The 14,794-nt window shown below is 39.2% G+C and overlaps 1 protein-coding gene and 1 pseudogene across 16 annotated transcripts in view; both read right to left on the bottom strand.

The window, feature by feature from the left end:
• The window catches only part of PLCB4 (phospholipase C beta 4), a 400,050-nt gene that overhangs the window by 195,122 nt on the left and 190,134 nt on the right, over positions 1-14,794 (bottom strand). The gene's annotated exons all lie outside the window — the stretch shown is intronic.
• LOC308256122 (translation machinery-associated protein 7B-like) lies at positions 5,983-6,176 on the bottom strand (annotated as a pseudogene). The gene has a single exon. The product of its transcript is annotated as a translation machinery-associated protein 7B-like (transcript).

The following is a 14,794-nucleotide window of genomic DNA, read 5'->3' as shown; positions in this document are numbered from 1 at the left end:
TTACTCTATCTCAACTTTACCTTTACGCCATCACTCTCTTCCTAACTTTTTCCCTTTTGTTGTCCTGTTTCTCTTACCCTTTTCCTGCTTTAGATTTTCCCTATTCTATCTTCTTACCCCCTGTTAAAATTTCACCCTACTTACATATCTAATTTCCAATCCCCTTCTCCAAGTACATATACACCTCTCTCTTCCCTGTCTTCACTATCCAAAAAATTGTTTTTCTCTCTGTCCTTTTGTTGTTGTTTGCTTGATTATTGATTATATCGATTTTTTATGCTTGTTTGTGAGATTGTTTTGCTTATTCTTTTTTGTTTGTTTGTTTTGTTTTTGTTTGTTTTTTGCTTCTGTTTTCCCTTGCCTCACTTGATATTAGTTGTTGTTTGTAGTTTGTATTCATCTCCAGGTACTTTTTGCTGGCATTTGTTGGGATTAGTGGCTGTTCTATTGGAGTTTTCTCCCCATATATATAGTTTGTTCCCCTATTCTTTTGTATTCTCTTTCTTTTCTCTCTTACTTTTTTTTCCCTTTTCCCAATTTCATTTTTGCACTCTTTTCTTTTTTTTTTTCTATTCTTCTTTCGCTCCTATCCTCTAATTTGCCTTTCTCTGGTGGTCACCTTTATTTTGGGTTATTAATATCGTGAATACATTTCTGTTCAGTGCCTTGTGTGTTGTACCTGGTTGTGTTGTATTTTGTGCCTTTAAATCAACACAGGAGAGAGAGAACTACATACCCAGACACCCGGAGAAGAGAGACCATGGGGAGACAAAGAAACAGCCTGCATATGAAAGAAAAGCAGGCATCACTAGAAAAGGAAGTAAACGAAATGGAGGCAAGCAAGCTGTCAGAGAAAGAATTCACAGAAATGGTCATAAGGTGGCTGAAAAGAATGGAAGGCAAATGCAACAATACGTGTAAGAACCAAGAGGAAATGAAGAAGAACCAAGAAGAAATGAAAAATGACATCGCTGCTGTAAAGAACTCAATGGAAAGCATCAAGAGTAAACTAGAAGAAGCAGAGGACCGCATCAGTGAGCTAGAAGACAAGGTGGGAAAAAATACCCAAGTAGAGCAGCTTCTTGAAAAAAAAAATTAAAAAGCAGGAGGAGAACTTAAGGGAACTTTGGGACAACACGAAACAAAACAACATCCACATAATAGGGGTTCCAGAAGGAGAGGAAACTGAGCAAGGAATAGAAAACCTGTTTGAAGAAATAATGACAAAATACTTCCCTGATATAGGGAAGAAAAAACCCACACAAATCCAAGAAGCTCACAGAGTCCCAAGCAAAATAAACCCCAAAAGACCGATGCCAAGGCACATTATGATTAAATTGGCAAACAGCAATGACAAAGTAAGAATCTTAAAAGTGGCCAGAGAGAGAAAGAAAGTTACCTACAAAGGACCCCCATCAGACTAGCGACTGATTTCTCAATAGAAACTCATCAGGCCAGAAGGGAATAAAATGAAATATACAAAGTCATGCAAAGGAAAGGTATGAATCCAAGAATACTGTACCCAGCAAGGCTATCAATCAAAATTGAAGGTGAAATCAGGAGCTTCACAGACAAAAAAGGACTAAGGGAATTTATTACCACCAAACCAGCAATACAAGAAATGCTAAAGGGTCTGCTGTAAAAAAAAAAAAAAAGAAATAGGAAGCGAAGAAGGAACACAGGGGTAAAGAATAAAAATGGTGACAAATAAGTACCTATCAATAATAACTTTAAATGTAAATGGATTAAATGCCCCAATCAAAAGACACAGGGTAATGGATTGGATAAGAAAACATGACCCATATATCTGCTGTCTACAAGAAACCCACCTCAGAAAAAAAGATGCACACAGACTGAGGGTGAAGGGATGGAAAAAGGTTTTTCAGGCGAATGGAAATGAAAAAAAAAGCTGGGGTAGCAATACTTATATCTGACAAATTAGATCTCAAAGTGAAGGACATAACAAGATATAAGGAAGGCCACTTCATAATACTAAAGGGAGCAATCCAACAAGAAGAAATATGAGACTAACATCATACTCAATGGGCAAACTCTGGTAAACATATACACATCCAATAGAAGAGCACCCAAGTACATAAAAAAACTCCTGAAGGAAATCAAGGGAGAGATTTACAGCAATACAATCATAGTAGGAGACTTTAATACCCCAATATCACCATTGGACACATCCTCTAAAAAAAAAAAATCAGCGAAGAAACATCAATCCTAAATGACTGACTAGATCAGATGGAATTAATTGACATCCTCAGAACATTTCACCCCAAAGCCACAGAATATACATTCTTCTCAAGTGCACATGGGTCATTCTCAGAGATAGACCATATGTTGGGTCATAGGCAAAGTCTCTTCAAATTCCAGAAGATAGAAATCATATCAAGCGTCTTCTCAGATCACAGTGGCATAAAACTGGAAATCAACTACAATAAAAACAATCCAAAAAAATCAAACACATGGAAACTAAACAGCATGCTATTAAACAATGACTCGGTTACCAGAGAGATCAAGGAAGAAATAAAAAGCATCATGGCAACAAATGACAATGAAAACACTACAATCCAAAATCCATGGGACACAGTGAAAGCAGTCTTGAGAGGGAAGTTCATAGCTCTACAAGCCTACTGCAAAAAAACAAGAAACAATGGTAATAAATTACCTAACCCTACAACTCAAAGAGTTAGAAAGAGAGCAACAAGAAAAGCCCAGTGTAAGCAGAAGGAATGAAATAATAAAGATCAGAGCAGAGATAAACGACATTGAGACCAAAAAAAACAATACATAAGATCAACAAAACCAAGAGCTGGTTCTTTGAAAGAATAAACTCGATTGATGAACCTCTAGTCAGGCTCACCAAGAAGCAAAGAGAGAGGACCCAAATAAATAAAATCAGAAATGAAAGAGGTGAAATAACAACAGACCCCCACCTAAATACAAAGGATTCTTAAAAAATACTATGAACAACTCTATTCCAAAAAACTGGACAACCTGGAGGAAATGGACATATCCTAGAAAAATATAACCTTCCAAAACTCAATCAGGAAGAATCTAAACATCTCAAAAGGCCAATAAGTATGGAAGAAATGGAAGCAGTCCTCAAAAAGCTTCCAGCAAACAAAAGCCCGGGACCAGAAGGCTTCACAGGGGAGTTTTACCAAACATTCAAGGAAGAACTAAAACCTATCCTCCTCAGACTATTCCAAAAAATTCAAGAGTTAGGAACACTTCCAAGCTCCTTCTATGAAGCCAGCGTCACCCTAATACCAAAACCAGATAAGGACAACGCAATGAAAGAGAATTACAGGCCAATTTCCCTCATTAACATAGATGCCAAAATCCTCAACAAAATTCTAGCAAATCGGATCCAGCAATACATCAGAAAGATCATACACCATGACCAAGTAGGATTTATCCCAGGAATGCAAGGATGGTACAATATCAGCAAAGCAATAAATGTAACACATCACATAAACAAATTGAGAGATAAAAATCACATAGTCATATCAATTGATGCAGAAAAAGCATTTGACAAAATCCAACACCCTTTCTTGATAAAAACTCTCAACAAGGTGGGAATAGAAGGATCATACCTCAACATAATAAAAGCCATATATGATAAACCCACAGCTAACATCATACTCAATGGGCAAAAACTAAAACCTTTTCCCCTAAGAACAGGAATAAGACAGGGATGCCCACTCTCACCACTCCTGTTCAACATAGTACTGGAAGCACTAGCCATTGCAATTGCACAAGAAGAAGAAATAAAAGGCATCCAAATTGGAAAAGAAGAAGTAAAGCTGTCCTTATTTGCAGATGACATGATATTGCACATAAAAAACCCAAAAGATTCCATCAAAAAACTAATAGACTTAATAAATGAATTTGGCGATGTAGCAGGATACAAAATTAATGCCAAGAAATCTATGGCATTTCTATACACCAATAGTGAACTTACAGAAAGAGAGACTAAAAAAGCAATCCCATTTACCATCACACCAAAAAAATTAAGATACCTAGGAATAAACTTAACTAAGGAGGTAAAAGACCTCTATGCGGAAAACTACAGGACACTGAAAAAAGAGATAGAGGAAGACATAAACAGATGGAAGAACATACCATGTTCATGGATTGGTAGAATCAACATCATTAAAATGTCCATACTACCCAAAGCAATCTATAGATTCAATGCAATCCCCATTAAAATACCAATGGCATATTTCACAGACCTAGAAAGAACTCTCCAAAAATTCATCTGGAATAAAAAAAAAAAGACCCCAAATAGCCACAGCAATCCTGAGAAAGAAGAACAAAGTAGGTGGGATCTCAATACCAGATTTCAAGCTGTATTACAAAGCCACTGTTCTCAAAACAGCCTGGTACTGGCACAAGAACAGACATATAGACCAATGGAATATAATAGAGAATCCAAAAATTGACCCAAACCACTATGCCCAATTAATATTTGACAAAGGAGGCATGAACATACAATGGAGTCAAGACAGTCTCTTCAATAAATGGTGTTGGGAAAATTGGACAGATAGATGCAAAAAAATGAAACTAGACCACCAACTTATACCATACACAAAAATAAACTCAAAATATGATACAGGACTTAAATATAAGACGGGAAACCATAAAAATACTAGAGGAATCCACAGGCAGAGAAATCTCAGACATATGCTGAAGCAATTTCTTCACCAATACCGCTCCTAGGGCAATGGAAGCTAAAGAGAAAATAAACAAATGGGACTACATCAAAATAAAAAGCTTTTGCACAGCAAAAAAAAACCATCAACAAAACAACAAGAAAGCCCACTGTATGGGAGAACATATTTGCAAATGTTATCACTGATAAAGGTTTAATCTCCAACATCTACATAGAACTTATACAACTTAATAAAAGGAAGATAAATGATCCAATAAAAAAATGGGCATCAGACCTAAATAGAATCTTTTTGAAAGAAGACAGAAGGAAGGCCAAGAGACATATGAAAACATGCTCAAAGTCACTAATTATCCGAGAGATGCAAATCAAAACGACAATGCAGTACCATCTCACACCTGTCAGAATGGCAATCATCAACAAATCAACAAACGACAAGTGCTGGTGAGGATGCCGAGACAAAGGAACCCTCGTGTACTGCTGGTGGGAATGCAGACTGGTGCAGCCACTGTGGAGAACAGTATGGAGTTTCCTCAAAAAACTAAAAATGTAGCTCCCATTTGACCCAGTAATACCACTTCTAGGAATATATCCCAAGAAACTAGAAACACCAATCAGAAAGGATATATGCACCCCTATGTTCATAGCAGCACAATTCACCATAGCTGAGTTGGAAACAGCCTAAATGCCCATCAGCAGATAAGTGGATTAGAAAAGTATGGTACATCTACACAATGGAATACTACACTGCAATAAAAAAGAAGGAATTCTTACCATTTGCAGCAGCATGGATGGACCTGGCGAGCATTATGTTAAGTGAAATAAGCCAGGCAATGAAAGAAAAATACCACATGATCTCACTCATTTATGGAAAATAAAGAACATTATAACCTGATGAATAAAAAGATAGATACAGAGGCAGTAAAGCAACAAATAGACTGTCAAATTACAGCAGGAAGACTGGCGAGTGCTGGGGAGCGAGGGAAATAGATCAACCAAAGGACTTGTATGCATGCATATAAGCACAACCAATGGACACAAGACACTGGGGGGTGGGGGATGAGGGCATGCGACAGGGGTTAGGGGAGGCTGGGGGAAGGTCAATGGGGGGGGGAAAAAGAGATATGTGTATTAATATATGTAATACTTTAAACAATGAAAAATATTTTTAAAAATGTACAACAGGCTTCAAGATAACACTTCATTCTAGCTATAGGTGGCAAGAGATGTTATGACAAGGAATTCAGATGTTAAAACAGGAAAAATTAAGGATCACCATTGCCCCAGGCACAAGGAACAGCTCACTTTTGGCCAGATTTCTTAATTCCACCTGTGGCCAGGAGGCTCTTTCCTGCAGTCTTTGCTTTTAGCTGCTTAAGTTTTTTCTGCTCCTCTTTTTGCTTCTGCTTGAATGCCTTGCCTAGTCCATCTCCTTGGCATACTTCTTGAGCTGATTCAGCAGCTTCTTCTTCTTGCCACCTTTGCAGCCGGACATGGTGTCTGCCACCCCTTCCCCAGACCCTGCCATCGGAAGCTGGGACATTAACCTTCTTTACTTCTTTATCGTAATTAAGAGGCAAAGTGGGTCTCATAATATCCATGATATTTAAAAATATATGTGGAGATTTTAACAAAAGGTAATATGTGATACTATCAAAATGAAACTCATGAATAGTATATACACATACAATGGGATACTACTCAGCAATAAAAAGAAATGGATTATTTTTACAAGCAACAACAAAGATAAAACTCAAATGCATTGTGCTCATATCTGAATCAGTACACACTGTATGACTCCATTTCTATGCCACCAGAAAAGGTGAAGCTATTAATGATGGAAAACAGCAGTGGTTGCCAGGGGTTGAGGATGGAGAAAGGGCTTGACTACAAAGAGGCAGCAGAAATTAATTTTTTGGAGTCTTGGAACTGATCTGTACCCTAATATCAGAGGTTACATGACTTCATGCATTTGTCAAACCTCATATAACTTAAACCCAAAACATGAATTTTACTATCTGTAAATTTAAACATAAATTTTCAAACAGAAAACACGCAATTCTCTGTTTAGTGAGGCCTAATCTTAACACTTATTTTAAATTGTGGACACAAAGAGACTTCATTAATAAAAATCCAAGAACTGATTTTTCCCACCTCTACTAGGTATAACTGACAAATAAAAATTATATGTATTTAAAGTGTGCAATATGATGTGTTGATCTATGCATACAAATATTATGCTTTGATTGGTTGAATGGCTGACTGGATGACTGGACACTTAGCATATTAGGCTTTTATTATATACAATAGTATATGTGTACTATATATGTATAATACACACACACACATATATAAACATATACATAGAGAATGAAATATTATGCAGCCTTAAAAAAAAAAAAAGGATGCCATTTGCAAAAACATGGATGAACCTACAGGATATTATGCTAAGTGAAATAAGCCAGATACAGAAAGACACATACTGCATGATTTCAGTTATATGTGGGAATTTTAAAAAGTTGAACTCATAAAAACAGAAAGTAGAATGGGACTGGTGTGTGAGGGAAATGGGAAGATGTTAAAGTGTACAGAGTTTCAGTTGTATAGGATGAATAAGTTCTGGAGATCTAATGCACAGCATGGTGACTATAGTTAATAACACTGTCTTATCTACCTGAAATTTGCTGAGGATAGATCTTAAGTGTTCTCACCACACACACAAAAAAAAGGTAACTGTGAGGTGATGGTTATGTTAATAAGCTTCTTGTGACAATTATTTCTTAATTCCACCAGATTTCTTAATACCACATAAATTTCTTAATTTCGAGCACTGACCACCAGGGGGCAGACAGTCGACCAGTCAACCAGTTGCTATGATGTGCACTGACCATCAGGGGGCAGACGCTCCAACCGGTAGGTTAGCTTGCTGTTGGGTTCCGGCCAATCAGGACTGAGCGAGATGGGCCAGACAAGCCCTGGAGCCCTTCTGCGGACCCATCCCAGCTGGCCAACCTCCCGCATCCCTCCCCTGGCCTGATTGCACACCGGTGGGGTCCCTCGGCCTGGCCTGCCGGGACCCCTCGGGGGTGTGGGAGAGCCAGTTTCAGCCTGAAGGCAGAACAACCAGTCCCTATGATGTGCACTGATCAGGGGGCAGATGCTCAATGCAGGAGCTGCTCCCTGGTGGTCAGTGCGCTCCCACCTGGGGAGTGCTGCTCAGCCAGAAGCCCGGCTCACAGCTGGCGAACGCAGCGGAGGTGGCAGGAGCTTCTCTCGCCTCCATGGTAGTGCTAAGGATCTCCTCACAGCTTAGGCCAGTGGACATTTCCCGAGGGCTCCCGGATTGCAAGAGGGTGCAGGCCGAGCTGAGGGACCCCACCGATGCACGAATGGGGCAGGGGAGGGACGCAGGAGGTTGGCCAGCCAGAGGGGGCCTCTAGTATATATACAATATCAAATTTTCTTTATATACTCATCAGTCGACAGACATTTAGATTGTTTCTATACCTCGACTATTGTGAATAATGCTGAAACAGATATTGTTTTGACATATTGATTTCATTTCCTTTGGTTATTACCCAAAAATGGGATTCCTGAATCACATGGTAGTTCTATTTTTAATTTACTGAGGAACAAGAGAACACATTTTTAAAAACTGTAGTATATGCTGTGGATTGTCTCTGTACTCTATTCCACCCTTCCTCTGTTGGGGAGGCCAGAGGTTAAATGTTAAATTTCCAAGACTTCTTTGCAGCTGGGTTCCAATTAGAACTGGAACAGATTAGAAGCACTTCAATATCTGAAAGGCAGTAGCCATCTTCCTGCTTTTACTGCTTCCAGCAAACAAGGTTTGAAAGACAAAGATTTTAGCGGGGGCTTCTGGCAGCAGTGGTGTGCCCTTGAACTCAAAAGTCCAGTGGTGGCCACACCATTCCTCATTCTCTAGCCTTTTAGATTACTTTGTAAGAACCCAAATGCCCTGTATTATATCTTTTCTGGCTGAAACACCTAGTGTGGTTTCTTTTTCCTGCCTTGATCTCAGTTGACATAAAAGCCAGTTTACTTATAAAATGGTCCCCTGTCATGGTGCCTAAAGCCAGGATTATTTGGAAGTTTCATAAAAGTGCCATTTAAATTCAGCAATCCATGGCCAAAGTAAGCTACTTTGTGTTTTCTAGATTTTTTCAGTAACACTCAGTCTTTGCACACTGTGTTGGCTTAACACATTATCTCTTACAGGTGACAGCTCTAGGCAGAAATCTCATAGTATCAAACCTAGCAGAAGACTTCATTTCCTAGATATCCCCAATAAAGTCTCAGAATTGAGCTTGATAATGCTGATTGGTCAGACCCAGGTATTCTGTCCATTCCATCACCCCAGCTCTAGGAGGTCACAGCCTAGGTCACTCCCATTACTAACAAACGAAGGCATGACATAAAACCTTTTACCTACTGACAACTGTCAGCATGTTCTTCAAATGTGTTCTGTTCATTACTTATAAATTTTAAATGTATTTTTACTTCTCTGTTAACAATGAACCACATTAAGCCTAAAATCAGTGCTGCAGACTTGTTGAAGGAAGGAAGGAAGGAAGGAAGGAAGGAAGGAAGGAAGGAAGGAAGGAAGGAAGGAAGGAAGGAAAGAAAGAAAGAAAGAAAGAAAGAAAGAAAGAAAGAAAGAAAGAAAGAAAGAAAGAGAAAGAAAGAAGAAAAGAAAAGAAAAGAAAAGAAAAGAAAAGAAAAGAAAAAAGAAATTTCCCATGGGGCTTGGCAAAAATAGCTCACAGTTCTATTAGAAATAAGTCTAATTTTGGATGGTCTAGGGACAGAGCTTCCTGTATTGCTACATCTCTTGGAAAGATAGTTGAGTGATTTTAATCTGGGCACCCACCTTGCTCAAATGCTAAAACAAGGACAGGATTTTGGACAAGGTATACAATGTAAATGCATCAGTGAGAATAAAGATCATTAATGCATGGTTGAGAATGCCATGCACCAAAGGTACACAGTACATTCATATTAAGGGAATGATGTACAAGTATTTGGGGCTTTATAGGAGTAAAAAAGGTTGGCCTGGGCCAATAGGATGGTTTCATTGTCTCTAAAGTGTGTGTTGCCCATGGCAGTGAATTTTGGTTGTTTTTGTCGCTTAACACCATTCCTCCTTTTACTGATAAGAATACCCTGATGGTCATCTTGAAATCCTCCCCTCTGTGGATCTCAGTTGCTGAGCTTCCAGTGATACTGATTGCAGAGCGAACCTTGTGACCTGGGCTATGATCTCCTATTGGTAGGGATAGAATGCTCTTGGTTCAGAAGTGGACAGAATACTGGATCTGACTAACTGGGATTAACAAGCTCAATTCTGAGACTTATTTGAGATACCTGGGAAGTTGAGTCTTTCTTCTGCTAGGTTTGATACCATGGGATATCATCCTAGAACTACCAATTTTTAACAAGTGAAGCAAAGAGAACTATCCAAACATAGTAGAAGACATTCCAGAAACCAAATACAATCAGACAAAGAGAGCACTTCTCAGCCATGTGAACCAAAAAGTGATCCTTTTTGTCCTTAAAACTCCTTAAGTAACTATATTAGTTAGTTGTATTGTTTATTTATTTATTTTGGTCATGAAAACAGCCTTTATTGAAGCATTAACCTTCAGCCCACATGCATATTTCTTCTGCATATTTTCATGTTTCTACAGATGTTCTTTAGTGTTCATGAGATTCTTAAGTGAGTTGTATTTTCTCAATAGTTCAAGAATTGCTTTTCTAGAGAGAAATAATACCTCAAAATTGATTTTAAATGACCCTTTTGGCAAATTCTTATTTTTACAACCTAAAAAAATCTTGACAAGTTTCTACTTCTAAATATAAAAAGTAGACATGGAGTAGTCATTGAAGAGATAAAAGAAAGTAATTAACCATGGAAATAAGGGTTTTAATAGCCTTCTTACTCTAGGAAGTCTTAATGGTTAGAAACACCACCCCAAATCATATCAAACATACTGAATGGCACCTAAACCATAGCCCTGTATAAAAGCTTAATATGCAAATTGACCAAACAGCAGAACGACCTGTGCTATGATACGCACTGACCACCAGGGGGCAGACGCTCAATGCAGGAGCTTCCCCAAGCCTGCAGGCTCCAGGCCAGACAAGGTGGGTGCCAGTGGGGGGCCCCCCCCGATCTCTTCACCAATCTCCCCACTGAGGGAGGCGACTGGCAGTGGCGGCGGAGGGTGGGGCCAGCGAGTGGGTGGCACCAGGCCAGCCAAGGCAGGTGCCAGTGGGGGCCCCCCTGATCATCCCGCCGGTCACCCCACAGATTGGCCTTGATTGCTGGTCAGGCCTAGGGACCCTACACATGCACAAATTTCATGCACTGGCCTCTAGTTTACATATAAGGGCATGAGGATGATTTAACTTACAAGTTGATATGTCATAGTTGATAACATGTCTTATTTGGGAGATATTCAATGAAACACTTAGTCATTTTAATGTAGTAGTTTTCAAATCTTTATATTGGAGCCAGTAAAATTTTTTCAAAAATTACATATATTTTGAAAAGGCTGGAAATTTCCTGGAACCTAGGAACTGTGACTAGAATGCCTAAAGGCCAGAATGATTAAAAGGATTATTTAAAAAAGCCGCTACATAAGAAGATGCACACAGTGTGCTGTGCTCCATTTCTATCTACTTTATCCTAAATCTGCCTGTTTGTAAAATCAGAAGTTGTCTCTTCCTGCCCCACAGGGACCAAAGCACAGGCTGGTCTTTATTCTTAATGTTCAAACTTCTACTGCTGGAATGGGTCCCTAACTAATTGTTCTCTTTTAAGAGTAAATTATGCAATTTAATGTTAATATAACTTATAATTGGTTGTAATTTAATGGTAATCTTCTAATTTATAATTTCATTGATATTCATACAAACATCGCAATGAATCAAAACAAAATGAAAATAAAAACAAAACTAGCTCCAACATTCTGCCCATTCTCCATTGTAGAGAAGAGGGCCAGATACCAGAAAAATAAGTTTAAAAATATTCTCAAATAATATTCCAGACTAAGATGGCAGCTTCAAAAGGAGGGGGGGGGGAGGAGGAAGGAATAAAAAAGTGAAAGTGTTAAGTAATTTTCTTCAATAAAGAATGTGAAAAAAAAAAGGCTTAAAATCCTCAAATAGGTAAAATACAATGAAAACAACAGTTACCAACTATTAGAATAAAATTAGTACAGAGAAAACTTAGAGGAAATAAATATTTTCCTGGATTTGACTATGGATGTTGTGGGTGGAACCAAGTACTGGTTGATAGTCATCTAATTACTATTATGAAACTAAAGGAAAGCTGACATTAGGGTCTTAACATCTTTATCCAGAGAAGGGCTTCTCAGATTTTAACCAGTAAATGAGTTACCAGAAGTTTTAGAAATAAATGCAGATTCTGATTTAGTACGTTGGGACAAAGCCAGAGATTTTCCAAGTCTCACAGATCCTAAGGTAATGCTGATATTCACTTTGTGTAGCAAGGCTCTGGGTTTCAGTATTTTATACAGATTCCCCTTCCATTTGAATCAGCTTGCCAACATATGTACTGTCACATTTTAAATAGTGTTAAAAGTTCATATTATAGCTCTGTCCAGCGTTGCACAGTGGCTAGAGTGTCAGCCTGTGCACCAAGGAGTTGCAGTTTCGATCCCTGGTTCTGCTCAGGGTCTGGTCAGGGTCAGGGCACATGCAGGAGGCAACCAGTCTATGTGTTCCTCCCCTCCCCTCCCCTCCCCTCCTCTTCCCTTCTCTTCTCTTCTCTTCTCTTCTCTTCTCTTCTCTTCTCTTCTCTTCTCTTCTCTTCTCTCTCTCTCTCTCTCTCTCTCTCTCTCTCTCTCTCTCTCTCCCTCCCTCTCTTCTCTCTCCCTTCCACTCTCTAAAAATGGATAGAAAAAATATCCTTGGGTGAAGATTTTTAAAAGTTCATATTATAGAACTTTTATATATATATATATATATATATATATATATATATATATATATATATATATATATATTTTCCTTCATTATAGGTAAAAAGAACACTTCTTGACTTTCTTTTTACCAAGAATTATTTTGGGGACAGTGGTCCTTACTCCCAAGGATTTGGCCTCAGTAAGTCTGGGGCAGGGCTCAAGAACTTGCATTTCTAACAAGTGCCCAGGGGGTGAAGATGCTGTTGGCCCAGGGACCATGCTGGCTGACCCAATACTTCAGTGCATCTCTCAAGAGTCCTGCTGAAAATCTCTGTAAGAATTGATGCCAATAGAAAATTTTAGCATCAGAGAGAACCATCAGGTATTGGGGATTCAGAAAACCTGAGATTAATCTTTCCCAAGGCCCTTATTTGAGAGGTGAAGAGCTTGGGTACCAGAGTGACTGGGTGTTTTACCGGGGACCACAGATCTGGTTACAGAAGCAAAATGAGGACCAGCGCTCTGCTCCTCTATAGCTATCTCAGGAGCCTCACCCTATGTTACTGTTTCATCATCTCTTACAAACAACCTGAATCACTTACTTAAGATTGCTAATGACCCAGCACTAAAACACATTTTGGTCCTAACAGTCCTCCTCTATTTAGAGATAATCTCCTAGAAAGTGTTTCTTAGTGTGGCCCCAGGGCCTCCTCTATTGGAATCCTAATGGGGCTGTGCTTGCTCAAAGATTCAGATTCTTAGAGTTGTCCCCAAAATACTAAATTTGACTCTCTTGGGCTAGCCCCTGGGAGTCTGCACTTTGACAAGCATCCCTACGGGTTTGATAAATAGGTCAATGAGATGATGGTTCTCAACCTTGGCAACATATTTGAATCTGGGAGGAGGGGAGAGATTAAAATTCCCCACACTCAGGCTGCATGCACACAGTTACTCAGGCTATCTCTGGAGATGTGGCTCAGGTATCAGTTGTCAAAGCTCCCTGGTGATTCCCATGTGCAGCCAAGAATGGGAAATAGTACTTCAGACTTCCACATACTTCCATTTTTCTATCTAATAAAGGGATGAAAACCCCCTGGACAAAATGATACTTTGGTTTAATGAATATAAAAATTTGGTCACCAGAATACCAAAGTTATGAGAGTAATTGGCTTTGACAGCTGCAACCTGATCCAGGGAAACCAACTGCTTCTATTCCAGAAAATAAGCACGAAAGAACATTCTGAATCCCTGTGAGAAGGGTCCTTCTGAGGCAGGGCTTCTGGCTTACCCAAAGAATTAGAAATTCTTGTTATTTCCATCTGGTCACTCCTGACAGGGTTACGAAGAACGGGTTTTTTTAAGAAAATAATTTTTATGCATTGTCTGGTCCAATAATGAAAAAATAAATGCTTCCTTGCAAATGAGCAGATTGATTTAATAATTATGGCAGGTTATGGTGGCCCACATTAGTTCCCAGGGCTCTTTAAGGAGTCAACAAGAGAAACTGCAGGAAGACAGAATGCCTGCAGAGTGTCTAAAATTTATCATTTTAGACTTCAAAGTTTAGAACACTAATGGGGTGGATTTCTGAATTTCTGCCAAGAATATTCTACCCAGTGAATTTCTTGAGGGTATCTGTATTCTGAATAAGCAATCTAGTCTTTTCTCCATGATCAAAAGTTGTCCGTTTTGTTCACAAAGAGCTTAAGCTTTATTTAAAAATTAGAGACCCAGTTCACGAATTCATGCGGGGAGCGGGTCCCTCGGCCTGGCCAGCAATCGTGGCGTATTGGGGGGCCAGCCGGCCAGGGGGAGGGACCCCAGGAGGTTGGCTGGCTGGAAGGAGGGGCTGCAGGAGGTTGGCTGGCCGAGGGAGGTTGGCTGTGGGAGCACACTGACCATCAGGAGGCAGCTCCTGCATTGAGCATCTGCCCCCTGGTGGTCAGTGCACGTCATAGTGACTGGTTGTTCGGTTGTAATGGTTGCTTAGGCGTTTATATATATATATAGATGAGTTTCTAAAGACTTTAGAAACTGCATGTAAATAGAGGTAGGATTGGGATTTTATATATGTAACATTGATTAAACTCAAGATAATGACTATTTAATTAAAAGTAAGCTTGGTGAAACTTCTGTTTGGGCAAAGATTTTAACACCTTTATTG

Source organism: Plecotus auritus (assembly GCF_963455305.1).
Source record: "Plecotus auritus genome assembly, chromosome: 8".
NCBI lineage: Eukaryota > Metazoa > Chordata > Mammalia > Chiroptera > Vespertilionidae > Plecotus > Plecotus auritus.
The sequence above is the reverse complement of the archived record's forward strand: the minus strand, read 5'-3'. Positions and strand labels throughout refer to the sequence as shown.